The sequence below is a fragment of the Eumetopias jubatus genome, unplaced genomic scaffold (assembly GCF_037043125.1).
Source record: "Eumetopias jubatus isolate StellerSeaLion01/CBP00866 unplaced genomic scaffold, mEumJub1_p1.0 scaffold_9, whole genome shotgun sequence".
In the NCBI taxonomy this organism is placed as follows: domain Eukaryota; kingdom Metazoa; phylum Chordata; class Mammalia; order Carnivora; family Otariidae; genus Eumetopias; species Eumetopias jubatus.
The window spans coordinates 35596007-35602632 of NW_028274815.1; positions in this window are offsets into that span (position 1 = coordinate 35596007).

A 6626-nucleotide genomic window follows, 5' to 3' on the forward strand; every position below is an offset into this window, starting at 1 on the left:
GCAGGGACCCCGATGCGGGGCTCGATCCCAGGATCATGACCTGAGCTGAAGGCAGACGCTTACTGACTGAGCCACCCAGGGGCCCCGGGAGTGGCATTTTTAATGGGGGTTGGGAGGTGCATGGAGGGGAGAAAATTTCTCCTCTTTGAATGGGGTGCCCAAAGTGAAAGCACTGTCAGGGACACACTTTGAGAAGATATCAGTTCCTCACTTTGGGGAAAATGTGGTCTAAAGAGTTTGGTAACGAAAAACTTTAAAAAAGGGCGCCTGGGTGGCTCAGTCGTTGGGCGTCTGCCTTCGGCTCGGGTCGTGGTCCGAGGGTCCTGGGATCGAGCCCCGCATCGGGCTCCTTGCTCGGCGGGAGGCCTGCTTCTCCCTCTCCCACTCCCCCTGCTTGTGTTCCCTCTCTCGCTGTCAAATAAATAAATAAAATCTTAAAAAAAAACCAAACAACTTTAAAAGAGACATCTGCGATTCCATCTTATTTAAGGGTTTGTATGGCTCTGAGAATGGGGCTGAAGGCACAGGGCCTGTAGGCAGCCGTGTTTGAAAGCTTCCTGTTCTTTTTGTCTCCGTAGCAAAAATGGCAGCTAGCCCTGTAAAGGATCTTCCCTTCATGGTGACGTCTGACTAGACACTGTAGCTCAGTCCTCCACCTTGGTTTTACCTTCCTCTTGGGGTTCTCTCACCTAGATTTCTAGTGCCACCACTATTGCCAGGAAGTTTCCTCTGGAATAACCTTGGGGTGGTTAGGTGGGCTTTGTTTTAAAAAGGGGAAGGCTGTCCCTCTTCATTCTTTCCCACCTGTTTGCTTCTTTGTGCTCTAGTAGAGTGGTGAGAGAAATTTATATGTCCACTTGAACACATACACTATTATGTTGACAGGCTTTATGTCTTGTTTTTCACATTGTAAGTTCATTAGGACCAGGGGGTCTTGTTTCCTTATGCAGTGTTCACTCACCAAATACAGTGAACACAATGTGCTTTGTGAAGGATGCAAATTTATTAACAGCATACAGTCCTTGCCCTCAGGGGCCTTCCAGTCCAGCTGTCAGTAAAGAGGAAATCTCTAAGGCAGAGAGGCGCTTGATGCCCCTTGAGACTGTAATGGTCCAGGAAGGCTTCATGAAGGGGGAGAGACTTAGTATGGGCCTTGAAGAATGGGTAGGCTTTCATGAGAGAATAATGTAATCAGTGGTGTGAAAGCAGGAAAGAAAGGGACAGGCTTTGGGGGACAATGAGTGTTTTGAGCATTGGTGATAATCCACTGGAGGGGAGTGATAAGGTGGATGGACCCAACCCATGAGGTCCTGGAATGCAAAGGTATTGTCAGAATACTTAAAGCTGTAGGATACAGAACTCAACACAGAACTATCTTAATAGAATTTATTGTTTCCCATAAGTGAAAAGGTGACCTGACTGGATCCAGGCGTTCAAATGATGACGTCCCAACACTATTTCTCTCTCCCTCTCTCTGTTCTGCTCATGGACTCAGGCAGTCTCTCCCCAAAGGGGGTGAAGATGGCCAACAGCAGCCCTAGGCTCACACTAATCTCTTGTTTAAGGACTGGGATGAATCTCTTTTATCCAGGGGATTTTGATCTGGTTCTGGAAGAGCTGACCTGAGGTGTCTTTAGCCTGGTGGTTTCATATACAGCTCTATCCTTGATGACAAAAACAGATGCTTTCATGGATTGTTTCTAAGTTGTGAATTAAGGGAAACTGCCTGTTAGGAAAAGATTGCACATACGGATGAGTAAGTGGATGAATATTGTCAATGCTTTCCGTTCTGAATAATAGATGAACAGAGCTTTGGGTTACATACCATTTTGAAGGGAAGAGAAGGCAATTACTGCCGCCTCTTGGCTTGACAGTTGGGAGTCCAGGGTTTGCATCAGACTCAGACAAGTTACTTTCCAAGTACTTGGGGAAAAGGGACCAAGGCATGGCATCAGAGCCTAATTAACTTATAGTAGGCCCATTTAATTCTCTGGGGAATGCCTAACCTCAGGTGTAATGCCTGAGAAATGATTTTTACCTATGCTGCTAAGTCAATAAATTGGTGCTTCCTACTTCTGCCAGATCCCCAAACCGGGAGAGATGATGTCCAGTGCAGGACCTGGGGCCTGCATGAGGAACCTGCCATGAGGAAGGGCAGATCAGAGGGCAAGGTTATCTGCAAAGGGATACCAGAGAAAATCATCTGGAGGGGAGTATGCAGTGTCCATAGCACTTTCCAGGCAGAGAGAGCCCATGACCTGACTTCCAGTACCAGTTCTCTGGACAGACATACTCTACTAAGCGTGATGACAAAGGCTCTTTCAGGTTGGGTCCCCTGGGCAGCAGACTGAGAGATGAAGATTAGCATGTGGTATTGGAGGTGCTCTCAGGTTCAACACGTATGGAGGAAGGGAAAGAAGTAGTCTTGGTTAGAGGGAGAAGTTCTGAAGCTGGGATGGCCTTTCGAGTTGTCCTGATTTGGGGTGAGGGAATCAGGCCTTTATATGCTAGCTTCAGCCAGTCACTGGATGCGTGCTGTCCCCAGAGAGGAAGGTGTTACCTTGGGTGAGGAAGTCTATCACCTGAGGGCAATTCCTGAAGAGGGTTGATAACTGAGGGCTGTTCGCCAACAATACTCAAAGTAGCAAGGGGCAAGAAGCCCTTCAGTCCTGAAGGTGGACTGGGATGGCATATCATGGTGTCCAATATTCCTTACGCCTACTACTCAGATCCACTTCTTTGTATAAGTTTTGGGAGTAGCTTGATTTTTCCAGGGGAAGCTGATGGTTAATGGGATGAGCCACATTTCCCACCACTACAGCTGGTCTTGAGCCCCCAACTGTTACCCTCCTCCTCTACCATTCATTTTAGGTGCTTCTCACCCTCAGGAAGCACCCCTGCTGAGCGCCTGGTCACCATGTCCTTTTCAGGCCTTGGCTGCTGCACTTCTCTATTTACTATCAAAATTGAGCAAGGGTATAACAAAGAGACAGCCAGCTGGACTGTGTGGGTACCCAAAACATCTTCCTCTTTGCTCCTACTGTGTAACTGCAGCCTTGGCTCTTCCTGATAATCAGGGTCAATTACTGCTGCCAGGATGGTGACTCCTGCTTCTTGCCTGCTGGTCCCTTGGCATGAAGAGCTCAAAGTGCCTCGTGGCACTTGTAAATTAAAGTGCAGTGGGATTTTTGCTATAGCCCCTGATGAAAAGACTTCCACTTCGGGAACCAGGACTTCAAAACCCTCAAAGCTCAGACTTGCAGTGACAGAAATTCCCAATAGGATCACTGGGCTTAATGGTAAGTGAAGCCACTCCTACTTCCACCCCTTGCTCCCTGGACCTATCTATTCTTATTGGGACATAGCGCCATATTGACTATTGACAGAATGTACACTGTGTTGTGGAAGGTGGTATCCCATCCTTAGTTGGTACCATCTCTGTGCTGGAACCTCAGCTATGCCTTCACAGGCCATTCCTTCTCTCTGTTCTTGCTGGTATCAGGATGGTACAGACTGTGGTAAGGCCAGTGGATCCCATGGTCATGTGCCACTGTCCAGCCTCCAAGGCTGTGCAGTGGATCCTTTGGTTTAATGCATTTTTATGTGGGATCCTATGTCAATGGGTCAGACACTCAGTCAACACTGAAGATATTGGTGCTGGCTGAAGCCCCACAGACAGAAGAGGCAAACCACACCCAGAATGTAGTAATTCCAGTCAACATAAATTGATGCCATCTCCAGGGTGGAAAGTATCCAATGTTGTCAAGCACCTGGTTGCTCTCCTTGAGGAATACTGCCATTTGGGGGGTTCAGCATTGGATTCACTGCTGCAAGGCTAGGCATTCAGCAGTGGCATCAGCCTTTGTGAGTGGGAGCCCATGCTCTTGGGCCCATGTATTACTCCCATCCCTGCTACCATGGCTACTCCATTCACATGCCCATTGTGCTGGTACTAAGATGGCTGATAGCATCTGACATCAATTGGTGAGTCATTCTTTCTACTTGGTTGTTTAGTGCCTCTTTCATGGTAGATACTCTTGGGTGGGCATCTGCGTACTTCATGCCCACTCACAAAGTCCATCTAAATACATACCTCTCTCCCAGACCTTCTCATCCTTCATCTTTCTAATCTTTCTCCTGCCAGGTCCCCAGTCAACCAGCCAGGCCAACTGCCAGTCCATATATATTCTAACTATGGTTACGTTTCTTTCCACACCAAGTGAATGGCCAAGTGTACCACTGAGAGAATTTATTCATTGGGAGAATTTCCCTGGCCACTGTCCTTCAAGATCACCTCAGGGTAGGGCTACAGTACAGCCACAGTTCATTTTCTGCTTGTACCCACATACCATTCTGACCTACCTGCAAATCAAGTTTTGCTTTTTTTCCTCCTTTGTCACTTCCTATGCAGTCATACATACGGGCTGATGGAGAGGCTTTGGTCCAAAATGGTAGATGATATGGATGTCTAGGCCACCTGCTGGTATAGCTTACTTGTGCCTCTGATCCTGTTCATACCCAATTCTGGATGTACTACTTCCGTCTTACTAATGAACTATTGCTGGGCCTACTCAACGTTTGGTGGGTCTGAAAGGCAGAAGCTAACTTACATAAGACACACTCATGATGAAGAATTTTGGGTCAACTTAAAAATATACAAAGGGAATAAAGTTTTTCAACTTGTTCTGGAGATACACAAGCAAAAACAGTTTGTTGATAATAGATTGGAAGGGAGGTCAGGCTACAGAATACTGTTAGGGCCTAAACAAAAAAGCGGAAGAGAGAATGGTGTAGAACAAACTGATTTATAAAATTCTAAAGAGGAAGAATTGATAAGTGGGCACAGAAATGGAGACAGCAAGCTTATTTATGCCATTTTCTTAAACAAAATCATAGCTGTGGGAAGAAAGAGAAAGGTGGTATCTGGAAAGAGGAGGAGTTAAAAGTCTCTTTTTTTTTCCCAAAGCTTTTTTGAAGATGGACTTGTGTTTATGTACTGAAGGAAAAGAGGCAGTAGAGATGGAGAAAAATGGCCAGATTAGAGTGGCTCAGCTGGAGTTCCTGAGAATACATTTTGATAAACAAAACAAAAACAGGAAAAAAAAAAAACCCAAACCCCCAAACCAGCAGAAGAGCTAAGCTTTTAATCAACGGAAGGAAGACAGTAGGAAAGTTCAACCTCTTTCCCCATACCTCCTCACACCATTGAGAAAAGCCTGACTCAACAAAGCTTCAAATACTATTTTCTGTTATATACCCCTTCTCCTTGCTTGCTTTCAAGGGAAAATAAATATCAATAGGAATCCCCAGAGTAAAATCAGACAGTCTGGACAGGATAGATCTAAATTTCAGCTTCCAGTAAAGCTTAATTTTTTTCTCTTTTGGAGAAACACTTTTTATTAAGAACATCTACAACTGCTCAAATAGCTACAGTAAGAGTAAAATTTCTAAATGCATTATCTTGGAATGAGCACAATTCCTTTTTTATCAAGATGTCCTTTTACAATATTTTTTTCTTGTCCCTAAGGTATTAATATAACTAAAAAAATTAAGGAAACAATTTAGTGTAAGGTTCTCCTACTGGACATCGAACAGTTTCATTTTTGGGTTACAGAAAAATAATTTAATGTCCTTCGAGGTCATTTAGCCAGGGTGCTCATGGGTGGTGCGAAGTAGGTTTCAGGAGACCTGTTTACCTTCTCACGCTGTCACCTTTGAGTCAAGGGAGTCCGACAGCTACTAGCCGAAAAGGGGCATCTGCCCTAAGTAACTCCATTCTGCTGCCCTTTTACCAAGAGGCTTACGCATTTCCAGCCTACGACAGGCCACCTGCCCACGTAACTCTCTGGAAAGTGTCCTGAGCTCTAAGGATGCCACAACGGCCCACTCTAGCGACGTGGGGTTCGCGGAGAGATGAGTGCTAAGACTCCGATCCTCGGAGACTGTCTCGGTACCTTGCAGGAGAGCCACCTGGAGAGATCGAAGAAGGTGTTGATGGCAGCTACTTCTAGGTCTCAGCAGGGTGTCCATTCACCAAAGGCGTCTACACCGTCCCGCCCCCACCCTCCCCCCCAACCTGGCCACCCCCAGCACCCCGCAGAGGAAATGCCGAGACCCCATCCCACCCTACACTCAAATTACTAAAAGAGGCGACGCTCCCCCGTCTCTCAGACCAATAGAGCACCGCCTAGGAACCTAACTGGCACTCGGTCGCGCCCCTCCGCGGGGCGGGGCCGGGTGGCGGGAATATGGCGGGTCTGCGGGTCAATCTCAGGCGCCCTTGACTAGCTCTCTGGTGCGCCACCTACCTTGCTAGCCAGGGGCCCGGCACGCTGCGCGAAGGGGCTGGAAGGAGCGGTGACGAGTGCTTGGCAGCGCCAATCAGCACCGAGGAGCCCGGGCCGCGCCCAATCAGGACCCGGGCGGCCGCGAAGAGGGTAGGTTGTAGGCGAGCAGCGCATGTGGCGGACGCGGAAAGCTTGGGACCTCACCTGCTGCCGCGACTGAGCCGCCCACCTCGCTGCTTCCCAGGCGCTCTACACCACGATCCCTGGTGCCGGCTTGAGGACGCCAAGGAGGCAGGGGGCCAACGGGGCTGACCGGCGTCGGTCCGTCGGGTTCGCGGG